The following is a 17518-nucleotide window of genomic DNA, read 5'->3' as shown; positions in this document are numbered from 1 at the left end:
AGTGGTCGTCCACCGTTATGTCTGGTGGTGTAACGTGAGGTGAATCGGTCTTTGTCTCGGGAGTCAACGGTCCCGCGGTGGTTGTAGCGGTGTGGGTGCACAGTGCTATGTCTTACGGGTGTGTTAGGTATGTGGCCCGAATAGGGATGTAGTTAACTTAGGTTTAATTAAGGGGGGGCGCCCCTGTTCGCAGGCGTCCGACGGCTGGAGTATCAGCCCGTTCCGTGTTATCTTGCCATGTCCCCTCCCGTCGCCCGTCTGTCATTGAAATCGTGAGGTCTCGGGAGTCGTCTACAGCTGGCGGGTGGCGGCATACGCACAGTTTGTCCCGGATCCGCCGGCGGAGGAGGGAGAGGAGGAGGGGGGGGGGGCAGGGGAGGAGGGGAGGAGGAGGGAGGGAGGAGGAGGGGAGGGAGGAGGAGGGGGGGGGGGAGAGAGAGAGTCCCGCGAGGTCTGACCTCTTGGTGAGCAAGCGAATCTGTAAACAACATTAAGTAACCACAATATCTACGATTCCAATCATATCTTATAACTCTGCTGGCTAAATAGTACCTAGCGCATTTACATTTCTAACAGTATCACATTGACCCACACAACGTATCTCCCCCCCAACCCATCCCCCCCCACCAGTCCACCCGCGGGACGGCGGTCCATCTCAGGGAGCCCTATCGACATCCCCAGCCGCCGACCCCCCCACCACCCCCCCCCCCACCCCCCCACACCACCCACCAGCGCCAGCCCCGGCAGTAGTACATTACCAGCATATCCCCCCCCCATCAACCAGCGTTCAGAGTGTTACAGTCAGCAACAGGGGAGGAGGAGGGAGGGAGGAGGAGGGGAGGGAGGAGGAGGGGGGGGGGGGGGAGAGAGAGAGTCCTGCGAGGTCTGACCTCTTGGTGAGCAAGCGAATCTGTAAACAACATTAAGTAACCACAATATCTACGATTCCAATCATATCTTATAACTCTGCTGGCTAAATAGTACCTAGCGCATTTACATTTCTAACAGTATCACATTGACCCACACAACGTATCTCCCCCCCAACCCATCCCCCCCCACCAGTCCACCCGCGGGACGGCGGTCCATCTCAGGGAGCCCTATCGACATCCCCAGCCGCCAACCCCCCCCCCCACCCCCCCCCCCTCCCCCCACCCCCCCACACCACCCACCAGCGCCAGCCCCGGCAGTAGTACATTACCAGCATATCCCCCCCCATCAACCAGCGTTCAGAGTGTTACAGTCAGTAGCCTCAGTTATGCAGTGTTTGAGTTCAGACCCGCGGGGGGTTCTACAGTGTACCCTCTTATGCCATTAGGGCTTCAGCGTTGTCCCCATCCCATACCCCTCCCAATCATCGGTGGCTTCCCCGGTTATAGTTGTCGGCCAACGTTCCAGGTGGGGGGGGGGGGGGGGGGTGGGGCCCATAGGGCATCTCGGGAGCATAGGCCTACGTGGCAGGGTGAGTCCCAGGGCGTGAGTGATAGTCAGTGGGGAAATATCAGTACAGAAATATCAGTCTAAGTCCGAGTGCATCATGTACTTATCTTTGGGGTCATCGAGGCGGATCGTCGTCGGTATCAGTCAACGGAAGGGTCCATGGCTCTGTAGGTATAGGCTGGGCGGACTGAGTCGTGTCCTAGGGCCTAGTTATCCTCAGGCGGTGCAGGGTTTTGGTGTCTTCGGGCCTGTCGTCCGTGTGGCGAGTCTTCTCTGCGGCGCCTCTGTGCTCTCGGTGCCTGTATGTTGGGTCTGCGGCCCAAGGGGCTCAGGACCCAGTCTTCTACTTCGGTGTGGGGTAGTCCCAGTGCTTGTAAAAATGCGGGTACTTCGTCCGGCCAGTGGAGGGATTTCCATGCGTTCTCATGTCTGACATTTAGGGAGAAGGGGAAACCCCATTTGTAGGGTATATTGCGGCTTCGTAGTAGCTGTGTCACTGGCCTCAGGGCTCTGCGGGCCTCTAGAGTGAGGGGTGATAAATCTTGGAATAGGGCGACTTCTGCCCCGCGGAACCGCCAAGTTTGCCTGGTTCTAGCTTTAGTCATAATGCTTTCCTTCATCCTGTACTCATGCAGGCAGCATATAATGTCTCTAGGCGGGTTTTCCGCTGCGCGGGGTCTTAGGGCCCTATGAGCTCTGTCGAAGTCAAAGCGCTGTGGGGCTTCTGGGCCTAAAATTACGCTGAATAGTTCTGACAGTACTGCTGCCACGTCTTCCTCACCTGGGGCTTCTGGGACATTGCGGATCCGTATGTTGGACCTGCGGCCCCTATTGTCCAGGTCTTCCGTTTGCCTCCTCAATTGGAGTAACATGTTACCCTGTCTGGTCACTGCTGTGCATGTTGCGTCGAGTCGTCCCACCGTGGTGTGGTGGGTGCCTTCCAGGGTTTGTAGGCGGCCATCTTGGGCTGTGAGATCTCGTTGCAGTGTGGCAACTTCTGACCTGATCGCTTCATTCAGGTTGTCGGATAGGGCTTGTAGGTCAGATTTTGTGACCATTGCGGCAGTGAGGGCCCTGATGTCAGCTCTAATATCCGCCAATGAGGGTCCCTGTGTATCGGGCATTTGTGCATGTGGCGCCGCGGCCTGTTCGTCGGCCATCTTGGGGCCTGGTGTAGCCCGTTGTTGCCTGCCTGGCGTGCGGAGGTATCCGTCTAGTGTGCCCGACTGGGGTGAATATTGGGAGCCCCTCTTCGTCGGGTGAGAGTCCGACCTTTTGGTGCGTCCCATCGGGTAGGTTATGCTGTGTGTTGTGCGCTTATTATGGCATAGCGGGACGGAGCTCCTCGGTTAGGCGGCCATCTCCGTCGGCGTTCAAGCCACGCCCCTCTCCCCTCACTTTTCGACTACTACAGGGCAACCCACCTCCAACGCATAGTAGATTGGCATGTACCCAACTCCAATAAGCGATGGATACAAATGGAGAAGGCTCAGATGGCTGGAACGCTCCCGGCCGCGGTTTGGCTTGGGGACCCCTTCGCAAGTGAACACCTACGTGGTCACCCGCTCGTTGGGGCGACCTTACGAACCTGGTATCGTATCAGGATCACTCTCACGCTGACCACCACCCCGGGCCCGCTGACGCCGATAACGCATAACCCGGAACTAGCGGGAGGACTCTCACCACAGGACATCGCGACCTTCGGACTCTCGGATTGGACGTACATGCGACAATGGTGCGAAGGGGAAGAGTTGAAACAACTAATGGATTTGATGCCGGAACGTACCCCTACAGGCCTCGATAGGTTCAGGTACTTCCAAACTAAAACCTACTACCTAGCCCAACAGGGGAGGCGACTATTCCATAGACCCCTCACAGAATTTGAACAACTCTGCACGAAACGCATACATCTGTGTAGAGGAATCTCGAACCTCTATGCAATGCTTCTGTCGTCGCAACAGCCGCTACGCCTCAATCATATAACGCGCTGGGAGGAGAGCACGGGGGTGAAGCTGTCGGACCCTCAATGGACCAAAATCCACGTCTTAACACACCAGAGCTCCCTGTGCTCCAAACAGCAGGAGCTCAATTTTAAACTGCTGACCAACTGGTACAGGACCCCAGCAAGGATTCACAGGATGATACCAACGGTCCCCGCGACTTGCTGGCGCTGCGGGGAAGAAGACGGCACGGACCTACACATCTGGTGGTCCTGTAGGCTCATAGTCCCGTACTGGCAACAAGCCCACCAGCGGATCGCGAACATCATAGCCCCGGATCTCCCGTTCCAACCGCTCCCGATGCTCCTACAACACACGGCAATCTCCATATCGAAATACAAAAAATCACTGACTAAACATCTGCTGAACGCTGCTAAATCTCTCATCCCTATGAAATGGAGGACAGCGATGGTACCCTCTCCACAGGAATGGATGGCCAAAGTGGAGGAGATCCGCGGGATGGAACAGCTGACAGCCTCACTGCACGGAACCACAGAACGTTACCTTCAAACCTGGACACCCTGGTTAATGTACATATCTGGAAGGTAGCTGGGGTAAATGTTACCCTTTGGCTTACAGTGAAGATGGGCTGAGCGACAATAAGGGATATTAAGCCCCTTCGATTAGACTGGGAACCCGCGGTGCGCTCGGCTGGATGCTTGGGGGGACATGGGGACGAGTCCTCGCCCGCCTTCACCTCGGGGTGAGAACCCCCTCCCCTCCCAACCCCCCCTCCCCTATCTCACCTCCTGTACCTACACGTCTACACACGCCACGGTTAGCCAGAACCGCAATAGCCTACAACTATACACGTTGCTTAGCTCCTCACACTTCACGGCCCAAAATACACTCGACTAAGGCTGAACCGCTAGCACAGACTCATGGTAGGCATATACAGTTGGACGAGGGCGCACTGGCTGAAACGGAGAGGCATGCTGAGGTCTCGGACCCCGAGGTCCGCGGATACTCTGTAGACCGATACGTATGACTGCCCCACAAGGACTCCACGCGTCCGAGAACTTGACAGTGACCCACCAGACATATGACTACCCCCACAGAAACCTACACCAGACAACTTCAGTCCCAGGAGACACTCTGACCTAGATTCCCATTCCCATGGGAGCTTAGCCACCACTGCATAAATAGAGGACGGAGACGGAAGACAATGTAACAAGACCTGACTTGCCCATGACAAATACACCGGTAGCAGAAGCGGTAATCTTCAAACCCCTGAGTTTTGGAACCAATCTATAATATATGTCTGTAGTGTTGTACTTATACCTGTAATACCTATTGCTTGATGCCGAATTTATGTTATTATCCTGTACGTCATGACAACGTGTTACCTTTTCCACGCAAACACAATCTCTAAGCAAAGTTTGCAGCCTTTAAACGTTAGTATAGGGGTAAAGGGCCCATCCTAGCAAGTATCTCTGACAAAGGGACAAGCTATAAAAAGATTACTGCACATGGTGGTCGGAGACAGGGATTTACAATGCCTAATTTGAGTATCAGCCCTTTCACCGAGACAGAACGGGCACGGGAAGCGGTCCCTGCAGATTGGGATGTTAAGGGATAACTGTGAGACGTGGTCAGATGGGAAAACCCTACCTCAGTTAGTCAAGCCGAGCCTGTAATAGGGAATGTCACATACGACTGCTGTTCAAGTGATTTGTATAAATAGGCACATACAGTGTGACACGATGAATATCGGGACTGAATATATACCTGTTCAATGCTGACGAAGTTAATCCTGTATAATGTATATCGTGAATTAACATGTATACCCCTACCTTTTTTTTCTGTACCCCTTGAAAATTCCTTAATAAAGAAAGATTGACTATAAATATATATATATATATTATTAACCCATTTTCCACACACACACACATATATATATATATATATATATATATATATATATATATATGTGGAAAATGGGTTATAAAAACAAAAAACTTTTGTGAAAAGTTGGATGCGAATGAATATGTCCTCTACAATGGTGAACATTAATAATCACCTTGGCTCAACAATATACAAAAAGGGCAATTGTTAAGACTTAAAAAAAAAAAAAAAAAAAAAAGAAATTGCACGGAGGATGCAGTTTCTAACGAACAAGCTAATGTCCTTACACACAAATGAAAAAAAAAAACCAATATCCTCAAGACATTTTAATTGAAGCTTTAAGGGAGGTTGAAAGAATTCCCCAGGAGGAACTATTAAAACAAAAGAAAAAAAAAAACTTTTAAAGATGATGGTCTTAGTACCCCTTTTGTTTTAATTTATAATGAAGACAACAGTAGCTATTAAAAAGATTATAAATACATGTTTGCCTATTGTAAAATTGGATAAAGATCCACCTGGAATTTCACGTGATAATATTTAGAGGAACCACTAATTTTAAATCAGTATATTTATATATATAAATTATTTTTAGAGAACAAACTGTTTTTTTTATAGATGTTAGAGCTGTCCAGGAAGCAAAACTATTAAAAGTGATAACATGCTTGTGTTTTAAAAAAAAAAAAAAAAAATTTTAAATAAAAAAAAAATACAATTGGAGGTTACAAAGAAGGAATATAAAATAAAGAAATCAGCAATATATTCTCCTTATCTGTCCATGTGACTTATAATATGTAGGAAGGACTACACGACCTCTTTTAAAAAGAATTAGAAAGTATATTTATAACATCACAATATGACTGTTTAAAAAAAGTACATAATTAGAACCCAACTGGACTGATTTTATTAGGATAAGAAAAGTGTTTGGAGACTGGAGGGATGGGGGACTTCATTAGGAGAACAGGACAGGAAGAAATTAAGTGGCTATTTTATTTGAACACTTTGGCACCTACAGGCCTGAATATAGATTTATATCATTTTTTTATGATTGTAGAAATATTTTTTCAGTATTTCTTGGTACTCTTTGCAGAATTAGTCTCGGGTCCGGCATGTCTCCCCCCCTCTTTTTAAAAAAAAAAACAACAAATTTATTATACTCAAATGCAGGTTTTTGTGTTGTCATTCTGTTGCCATTTTCAGTAAGCTGTAATGCTAGATATGTCTTCAGAGTCTTTACAAATACCGATAAGCAAGGATAATTGACCATATTTATTCATCTAACTTTGCCATTGTTTTTTTGCTTTATACTAACATTTCAGATCCTGTGTTAAATATTGCGAGATGAAACACACTGTATACTGTCTAAAGTGCTTCAATTTCCAAAATATCTTTTATAAAAGCTGAACAGATAAGTAAAAAAAAAAAAAAGTGTCAATATGCATAATTTAACTTTCTGTGGTTGCCGGCAAAGCAATCTATACACAATATTGCTGTGTTATGATGTGTGTATATGCTAGTTGTGAATCCTTTGCTTCAAACACATGTTATGCTCATACTGTTTCAATTAAAATGTGCTTGGTAGTGAAGGAGTTAAGATTTGATATTTAGTTAGAAATCAAGCTTCATTTAGTCCTGTATTATTCACTATCACAAAGGAACCCTAGGGTTACAACTGAATGTTTCATGTTCTCTGCCATCTCATTTCCTGGACTTTTCACACAAGGCTGTGACCACACTATTGAAAGAATACTTCATATTGCTGAGGATGCATTAGTTACTGTGTAGGAGCCAATATAAATATCATCATTATTAAAACTATATATATTTTTTTTAGTTTGGAGCATTTTTAATAGACGTAAGAAACTTAAAGAAAGAATAATATTGTTTTCTTTCTTATTCTGTATATCTGTGAGCGTGTCCACTACAAAAAATATATATATACTGTGTTAAAATGACATTGAATTGCATTACGCGGTGGTAGGTGGTGCTTCCACTGACAAATCTGTAAGGGGAATTAAATAAAGAAAGCTATTTAAAATATATTTACAGTAGGGGTTCAGAGTTCACTTGGATACATATTAAAGGAACGGGGAGCTCAGTCTCCTAGTACTTGAATGCATTTTAGATTTTTAGGAAATAATTCCAGGACACACAATTAAACCTGAAATGAGGTGTCAAAGTGAAGTATTGATAATTCAGGTGACCTATTTGCTGTCACAGTTTTTGGAGTAGTATAGAAGAAATTCTTCATGTCAATGGAGGATCAGGTTGGACGGAGAGAACAACGAGCCATTGAGATGACATTAACCTCCTTCATTAAGTATAGTCAGTTCCTGCATTTTATTTGCTGTAAACACTGTCTTTTCGGAGACATTACATCCTAGGAACACCTCTAGTGGCCACTCCTCAGAAAGCAACTAGAGGTGCTTCCTGGGGCACTGTTGCACAGTGTGCAGCACTGCCATTCTGTGTCTCCACCCTCTGCATTGAGACACTGAACTTTACTCGTGGAACTGTCGAGGAAACTGCAAATATTAGGCTGAAACAAATGAGATGGAACGTCTGACTTGGAAAATTGTTCTCATACCGTCATTTTAACCAAATCAGTTGCCAACTTACAAGCCCTTTAAATTCTCCATTAAAATAAATTGTATTTAAAAGTTTACACATCTTTACTATGGTACACACTGTCTGCCAGTTTGATAAATAATAGAGAAATAAATTACCACCTGAAGGCTTGTGTCACTATTGGGAACTATAATGGCTATAATTTATCATCCTATGATATCTGTTTATAGAATAGGATTTAGAGTCATTTCAATATTAATAGGCCCCTGGGAATGACATTACCCATACAGCCCCTCAATTTAACTTTCAGCACCTTGTATTTAAATATGTTCTATATAGATTTAACAGAATATGATAGTTGAGTTTTTGAGTTTAAAAACTACTCTAACAGGGTTATTTATTAAAGTGAGTTAATTCAAAGTGAATTTCCAATTTAAGACAAAATTAGCTGAAAGGGAAACTGTCACCTCAAACCTATTTTTAATATAATAATTATTTTTATCAAGTTTTGAAAGGAAATTGAATGTTTTTTTCTTCCAATAAAGTAGATGTAAAAAAAAAAAAAAAAATGGAAAAACTCATCCCTACCTTTAGAATAAGACAGGCTCCTTCAGCCATGTGCAGTGCCCTCCACTAATATTGACACCTTTGGTAAACATAAGCAAAAAAGGCTGTGAAAAAAATTGTCTTTATTGTTTAACCTTTTCATCTTTTGTTAAAATATAATAATCTCTCATGGATATCAAACAATTGCAAACACAACACAGTTTTTTTTTTAAAAAAAAAGCTTTGTTAAATATATGTGCGCCATAATTATTTTCACTCATGAATTCATGTGAGAAAAATATATTTGAAACTTTTTAGTACATCTGGGTGACTAGGAACAGAAAATTGTTCAATCATGACTTCCGGTTCACAGCGGTATAAATATGAAGAAACACATAAGACAATTTCCCTTAGTCAATCACAATGGGTATGACCAAGGAACATAGCTCTGATGTGTAGGAAAAGGTTGTTGAGCTTCACAAAATGGGAAGTGACTATAAGAGAATAGAAAGAAACATTGAAAATGCCCATTTCCACCATCATGGCAATAAATAAGAAGTTCCAGTCAGCTGAAAATTTTATGAAACAACACTGTAAAGAGAACGGTTTGAGTGGAAACAATTTTTCAAGCATCACAGCTGGAGAATTGCAGAATTTAGTTGCCTCTTGGGGTCAGAAAGTTTCCAAAACTAAAATCCACATCACCTACATCCTCACAAGTTGTTTGGAAGGGTTTCAAGAAAAAAAAAAAGCTCTACTTCATCCAAAACTCCATCATTTTAAGTTTGCCAAACACTACTGGAACTTTAAATGGGATTGAGTTTTATCACCAAATGAAAAAAAAAAATAGAGCTTTTTGGCAATAAAGACCAGAGTTGTGTTTTGCACACACAGAGAGGTAGCTACACGGAAAAGTACCTCATGCCCAGGGATAAATATGGTGTTAGCTCTTTAATATTTTGTGGCTGTTTTTCTACCGGAGGACCTTGACATTTTGTTAGGATAGATGGCAACATGGACTCTATGAAATATCAACAGATTTCGTCTTATATAGTTTCATTAGCCGTGGTGGGATTTTCCAGCAGGACAATGATCCAAAACATGCATCAAAATCAACACAAACATGGTTTACTGACCACAAAATCAAGGTTCTGCAATGACCATTTGTGAAGGACCCTCTGGTCACCTAAGCTGGTACATGTCTCCCCAACTCCCACCACTCTCTAAAAAGACTATTAACATTATGGACTAATCTTCCAGCCCTAGCCTCCCAGCCCAATGTTGCTTGCTAGTGGCTATGGAGTCAAGGGGGCATTGAGGCACCGTGCTCCTGACCGGGAGCAACCCGGAACTCTCATGGAACTCTAAAGTGGATTGCGGAGTTGCACTAAAACTTTAAGCAGAGTGCTCTCTGTCTCAGGACTTGCAATCAGGGCGCTTTTTGGAGGGTTAACAGAGGGGGTGGCAAGGCATTGAATGCCCCCGAGGACTTGGGGGAGCTCAATGTACCCACGGAAAGCACTGTGTTTTTATGTGACAGGGAACTCTACCCAGCACTTTGGAACTCTGCGCCAGATCAGAGGCTAGCCGCATCCCGCTGAAGTATGATCTTCTACCTAATTCAGGCTAGCTATGTCCAATCCAGGTGCTTTTTGTACAGAATGGGCACTCCAGAGAGACCTTTCCGGGGATATATCATAAGTGGGGGTGCACTGTTATTTTATGGATGTTTTGTGAGTTAATTTGTATTGTGCTCTCTGTATTTGGAAGATAGAAACGCAGATAAGAACCATTTGGCCCATCTAGTCTGCCCAATTTTCTAAATACTTTCATTAGTCCCTGGCCTTATCTTATAGTTAGGATAGCCTTGTGCCTATCCCACGCATGCTTAAACTCCTTTACTGTGTTAACCTCTACCACTTCAGCTGGAAGGCTATTCCATGCATCCACTAACCTTTCAGTAAAGTAATACTTCCTGGTATTATTTTTAAACCTTTGTCCCTCTAATTTAAGACTATGTCCTCTTCTTGTGGTATTTTTTTTCTTTTAAATATAGTCTCCTCCTTTACTGTGTTGATTCCCTTCCCTATGTATTTAAATGTTTCTATCATATCCCCCCTGTCTCGTCTTTCCTCCAAGCTATACATGTTAAGTTACTTTAACCTTTCATGGTAAGTTTTATCCTGCAATCCATGAACCAGTTTAGTAGCCCCAATAAAATCAGTTCATTTTCAATCTTTACTAAGCTTTGACTAGTGTTTGGGTGAGACCGCGGAACCCTCTGCAAGAGAATGTAATCACTTTGGAGCTTCTACACAAGGGAATTGGCAACCTAGATGGTAGTAAGCCAGTTACTCATGGGTGTACCGCCACACCATTCCTCACTCCTAAACTGAACCCCATAGAGAACCTGTGGAGTGAACTGAAGAGAACAGTACACCAGCGTCAACCTCAAAATGGAACTGATCTGGAAAGATTGTGTATGGAGGAACAGTCTCAGATCCTTTGCTATGTATTCTCCAACCTCATTAGGCGTTATAAGAGATGACTCAGAGCTGTTATCTTGGAAAACGGGAGGTAGTACAAAGTATTGACTAAAAGGGTGCCAATTGATATAGGCATATGCAAGTATTACAAGTTTTTAGAATGAAAAGTTGTAAAAGTTGTATTTTTAAACTGTGTACTTTGTCTTTAGGGGAAACTGACAAGATGTTAGCAGTGGAATATATTTTTTTCATATAATGTTTCCTTAATAGATGACCTCTTACCCAGATTCAATGCATTAGATGTTTAGACGTTAAGACACCATCTTGTCTTAGTTTAGTGTGACACCAAGTCAGGGCTTGTCATGCTTAACCATAAAGAAACACTATAAGATCAGGAACAGAAACATGTATTTCTGACCTTATAGTGTTAAAACCACTAGCCCCCTGCCCCTCTTTGCCCCTCAAAATGTAGTAAAATCTTCCCTTTATTCCAGTCTGCTGGTTCTGGCTCTTCCACTGATCTGCCTCCTTGGCTGACATAGTCAGAAGCTATGATCTCAGCCAATCACAATGATTTACCACAGGCTGAGATTGCCAATTCTGAAGATCTCAGCCAAGAGATCATGGGAAGGTGTGGGGGGCAGAACCAAACACCACCATGACAAATCAGCATCTCCTTAATGCATCTCTATAAGAAAAGTTCAGTGTCTCCATGCATAGGGTGGATGTCAGTGCTGCACACTGGAGTGGCCAGTGGAGGTATCCCTAGGCTTTTATGTAAACACTGTAATGTAATGTAAACACAGACAGTGTTTACTGTAACAAAATGCAGAGACTGACTACTCACCAGAACAGCTACACTAAGCTGTAGTTGTCCTAGTGACTATCGTGTCCCTTTAAGATTTAGAACACACATATATTAGGATAATAAAATGGAATGGCGTATACTGCGCCATCCATTTTATTATTTGTTCATTTACGAGGTTTGGGAATCCTTGCTTGTGTACTACAGCCCACATAAGCATATTTATTTAGCTATAGTGAGCGCCTATTACTTTCGGTTTGTGACATTTATTAGGATGCCGAGGTCATGACAATAGACTAATTAAGATGTTCCCATGTGAAATTACCAAGTCAAGGCTATGTCTCTTAGCAGTCAAGCTAAGATAGATTAGGCATGTTTTTTCTATTTTCCTAACATGACCTAATTATAAATCTAAGGTATAAATATGTGTACTTATTAATATTAGAGACAAAGGGACGAATTTTGGGGTGCAGAGGCGCTGCTTCTTTTTATCAAGACTGAGCAGTTGACTTGTTCAAGAGGGTATTGTTAAGAACGCTGGTATGTTAGAAACCTGTTCGCTTCTGCTTTCTCCCGAAGTGCTAAAGGCTGAGTGAATATAGCTCGCAGTTCGGGTGTTGACTCAGACGTTCTCCAGAAGGCAATGCAGCATTCAGTAACTTCTCCCGCTAAGCAGGCACATACCCAAACATCAGCCTCAACTACATGAAGGGTACAATAGGAATGATTTTATTCAGGCCAACTGGCCTTACATGTAAAGGGAGAAAAAGGCTGCGCCAAAAGAGACCTAAAAATACAATAAAATAAGTCCCAATAAAAATATAAAAATAAATATAAAAATAAAAGAAGGATAAATGTCAATGTTTGTTGCACTGGTAGGATGTTCTCTCTTCTTATGATGCTTTAGATCCTCCCGTGATATGTAAAATATAAAAGGGAAAAGGACCAATGGTGCAGGTTGTGGGGTACGTGGCAGATGAAGAATAAAAATGTAATGAACTCACATTTGCATGAGCTATGACCAGCTCAGGGGGAATAGGCGTTCTGCAGTATAATCCCTGCTAGTAGGATATCACGAAATTCTGATCCACTTTGGGTCTGGTGCTATCCAATTCTCAGGAGAAGGGAGAAAAATATATAGACAACAGATAGTGCTCTCCGAAGATAAAATGTGGTATAGATACAAAACAAAATAAATATACTCACAGTATAAAGTGCAGATGACACTGCACTTGAGATATGGCATGGGCGGTATAATCCCCACCTTAGGATATATAAAATGCCAGGAAAAGAAAATATAAAATTGGAGTGATAAAAATATATAATAAAAGTATGAATGGCACAGAGATAAAGCCAAACGTAATTTATTATTAAAAGTATATAATAAAATGGATTTTATTATATACTTTTAATAATAAATTACGTTTGGCTTTATCTTTTTAACTATATACTTATTATAGCTAAGACATCTGTACGATTAGCCATGCTAAATGCTATGCCTTAAGACTTAGTGGTAAATAGGGAAACCACAGCAGTTACACAATATTTGTGCAATATTTATATTTAACAAATATTTTTTTAACCCCTTAAGGGCGGCGGGCGTTCTATGCAGTCCTTTTTGGGACGGTCCTAAACGCCGGCGGGCGTCATAGGATGTCACCACCGTCCTTACTACTTAGCGGGGCCCCGCCGTTCCCACGCCGGCAGTTGCGATCCTGGGGTCTGCCTGGATCCGCCTCCCCCCCCTGGCCCCTGGAATAGCTGGCTTATGCAGTGCCTGCAAGGCTATCACGGTCGTGTGATAACCCAACACGCAATATGTAAACCCACAGAAAACCCAAGCACGTATTACCGAACCTTAGAATGGTTGGATTTAACGTAGGTGAAAAAAGAGTAGTAGAAAAAGAGTAGTCAGAGGATAGCCAAAAATCAGAATACCAGAGATCAGGAGAACAATACAAGAATAGCCAGGTCAGGATACCAGAAATCAGGAGGTCAAAATACAAGCCAAGTCAGGGAACCAGAAAAAAGGAATGTCAAAAGCCAAGCCAGGTCAGTACACAAAAACGTGTAAAACAACAGTAAATATGCAAGAAGAATCAAAGAGCACTGAGGGGAACACAAGGAACTACATTAAGGCAAGGAACAAGGCCTTTTCTAACTGAGCGTCTTTTGCTTTAGGGCCACGCACCCAAAATGTTCTGTGCCGGTGTTGACTCCAGCGCATGGCGTGGGACATGCTGAACTCGTTGGAAGAGGAGTCTGCCCTTGATCCTGCTCCACGTGGGCACGATGGAATAAGGTAAGAGATCATGATACAGGTAGTCCCCCTCATGCCTGTAAAAAAGTTTTAAAAGTTAGTAAAAATCCTACTTGTATTCAAGTCTGAAGCTGCTGCCTCTGCCTGTCAACTTCCTCTGACCTCTGACATCAGCAGAAGTGGTAGCCTGATCCAATCACAATGCTTCCCCATAGGATTGGCTGAGACTGACAAAGAGGCAGATCAGGGGCAGAGCCAGCATGATTCAAACACAGCCCTGGCCAATCAGTATCTCCTTATAGAGATGAATTGAATCAATGAATATCAATGAGGAAAGTTGTCTGCAGTGTTTGCATGCAGAGGGAGAAGATACTGAATGTTTGGATGCATTTTAGGCAGCCATGACCCAGGAAGGATCTCTAACAGACATCTGAGGAGTGGCCTAGTATCACTAGGCTGTAATGTAAACACTGCATTTTCTCTGAAAATACAGTGTTTACAGCAAAAAGCCTGAAGGTAATGATTCTACTCACCAGAACAAATTCGATAAGCTGTAGTTGTTCTGGTGACTACAGTGTCCCTTTAATAAAAGTGTATTTCAATATTAATATATATATATATATATATATATATATATAAGTATATATATATATTTATATTAATATTAAAACACACGTAGAATGACGTAATTTATATAGATATATATATATCATTATAATTATATATAAAATAAAAATAATCAATAATTACATTGGAAAAAAGGAAAATAAATAAATAAATAAATAATAAAAATAAATTTAAAACAATTATATACCAGTTTTAATTTGTTGTAACTGTATTTATTTTGATGTTAATATACATATATATTAAATTCAAAATACATTTAGAATGATGTTATAAATACATATATGTATCTATCTATCTATCTATATATATTATAGATGAAAATGTATTCATACTTACCGTAATTTTCCTTTCCTGGTCATAGGCCATGGCAGCACAACACTGGGTTAGCTCCTCCCTATCCCTAATTAGACAGGAACAGAATTAAAATAGGGGTATAAGAGGGCGTGGCTACGCAACGATCCAAGATGGACGCATAAACCACGAGCTCCTGCACAAGAGACTACCAACAGCGATTATAACCGCATAAGAACGGCGAAATCGGGTTCCCAACGGACCCACCTCAGTACCCGGTCCATATGGCATACCGCTCAGCGAAGAAGCTGAAACAGAAACCGGCTGCAATGCAAATCTCTGCTCTCACCTCGCCGCCGAAAAAAATCCAAGATGGCGCCGACGGCCCGTCCTTTCCTGCCTCTTGCTCGGACAGGAGTGACAGCACATCCATTTCCACACATGCCTCAGCACCAGCCACGGACTCCTCAATACAAAGGATGCTGTCTGAACTAAAAAGCTCTATGAAGCTTGAATTTTCTAAACTGGCAAGGGGCATTAAAGCTGATATCCAGGCAATAGGTATCCAGGCAATAGATATCCAGGCAATATCCAGAGCGCACAGCACACTTAGAAGACAAAACTGATGAAATCATATCAGCACATAATACACTGGCAGAGGCATACACAGACATCACTGCCAAACTTGAATTCCTGACAGACAAAGTGGCAGATCATGAGGACAGGGACAGAAGGAGCAATGTCAGAATCAGGGGTATCCCTGAAGACGTTTCCCCACAAGACCTATCATCCTTTGCAGCAGACCTTTTCCATGCAGTGTCCCCAGAACTGTCCCCAGCGGAGTTACTACTGGACAGGATCCATCGCCTCCCGAGGCCAAGAAACCTCCCACCAACTCTCCCAAGAGACACTATAGCTAAATTCCACTACTACACATCCAAGGATAAGATCATGAGAGCCTCCCGGCTACTCAAGGAATTGCCGGGCGCCTTTGCAAAGATACAGCTATACACTGATCTCTCGGCCGCTACCCTCCTGAAAAGGAAAGCCTTAGCGCCCATCACGACGGCCCTGAGAAATGAAAATATCATATACAGATGGGGATTACCAGCCATATTGCTGATTAGAAGAAATGGTATCGAAAGACATATCCTCAATGCAGAAGAACAAGCTACTCAAAGAATGGAACATCTCACATCATGTTCAAACCGACAACGTCCAGCAGAAACCAACGCACCGTTCACCTGTACAGATTTCCAGGGACTGGAACACCATCCCCACAGCCAAGTGATTATACACCTCCTTGATGGACTTGTCCGGGACAAAATATAAAACAAATAAATAAATAAATAAATATAAACAAAATTAAAATTAAAATCGCTCTCCAACCGCGACCCGCTGACATGAACTGTCACAAACCGAACTTTCATTCACACCGGGATGTAGCCAATTTGCCACAGGCTACCACCCCAGGTTGTATAAGTTCTAGTATGTTATGTTGTATATGTTATTGAGTGTTAACAAATGCTATGCCATAGAGACTGGCGTTGCATGGGCTGTATACTCTTCCTCTCAGTTAAAAATACCAGTTCATGCCTGGCAACCGAAACGATTGCACGAAATCTTTAGATTATCAGTCTCCTGCAGGTTCACAGACGACCTCCCCCACTAGGCCAATACCGGCCTTGCATATGCCGTCTATACATTTTCGTATCCTCCCCGACGGCTTACTGTACATAGTTCACATTATTTTGTTGTTTTTATGTTTTACCAAAGTACTCCAATTGTCACACATTACCACAACCTGTTTTGCACCCATAAAGCACAACACAGGTGCCCAACAGAAAAACTGTATATCCCCAGTTTATCCCACTATGTTTCCAATTGTCACCCATAAAGCTACGACACATGGTCAGCTAAATCGATTGCTATTGGTGCTGCTCCCCTGTAACCACATAATACAACATGCACCCTGCACTAAAAGGCCCACCAGGGGAAAAGGTATGAACGAGAGACCCACAAAAAGGGAATACATACTATATACAGAGACCCCCTCCAAGATTATAACATGACCCTCACAATCTTTTCATTAAATACTAAAGGTCTAAACACGCCCCACAAGAGGCGACTAGCTTTAGCGGAAGCTAAGAAATCTAACGCCTTAGTAGTTTTCTACCAAGAAACTCACTTTAAATGGGGCCACAGACCCAAGTTTAATTCAACCCTTTTTCCCCACGATTTTCACTCGTGCTACAAAAAGAAAGCAAGGGGTGTCTCCACCCTAATTAGCAAGGACGTGTCCTTCTCCCTGGTGAAAAAAATAGGAGACAAGAGAGGGAGGTACTTGATTATTCAATGTTACATCAATAATAACCCGTATACTCTGGTAAACATTTATGGACCTAATGATAACCAGCATGATTTTATTGTGCGGATATTCAGCCTACTTTCCTTATACCAGTTTGGAGATGTTATAGTAGGGGGTGACACTAATTTCCTGCTAAATGCCTCTACGGACACCTCAGCACACCGTCAAACCCACTCTAAAACTGCCAAACACTTAACAACACAAACCTCCAAAATTATGCAGACCGTCCTCAGTCATGACTTTGTAGACCCCTGGAGAATACTCCACCCTACTGATATAGATTATACT

Source organism: Pelobates fuscus, chromosome 6 (assembly GCF_036172605.1).
Source record: "Pelobates fuscus isolate aPelFus1 chromosome 6, aPelFus1.pri, whole genome shotgun sequence".
Taxonomy (NCBI): Eukaryota; Metazoa; Chordata; class Amphibia; order Anura; family Pelobatidae; genus Pelobates; species Pelobates fuscus.
This window is presented reverse-complemented; position numbering follows the sequence as displayed.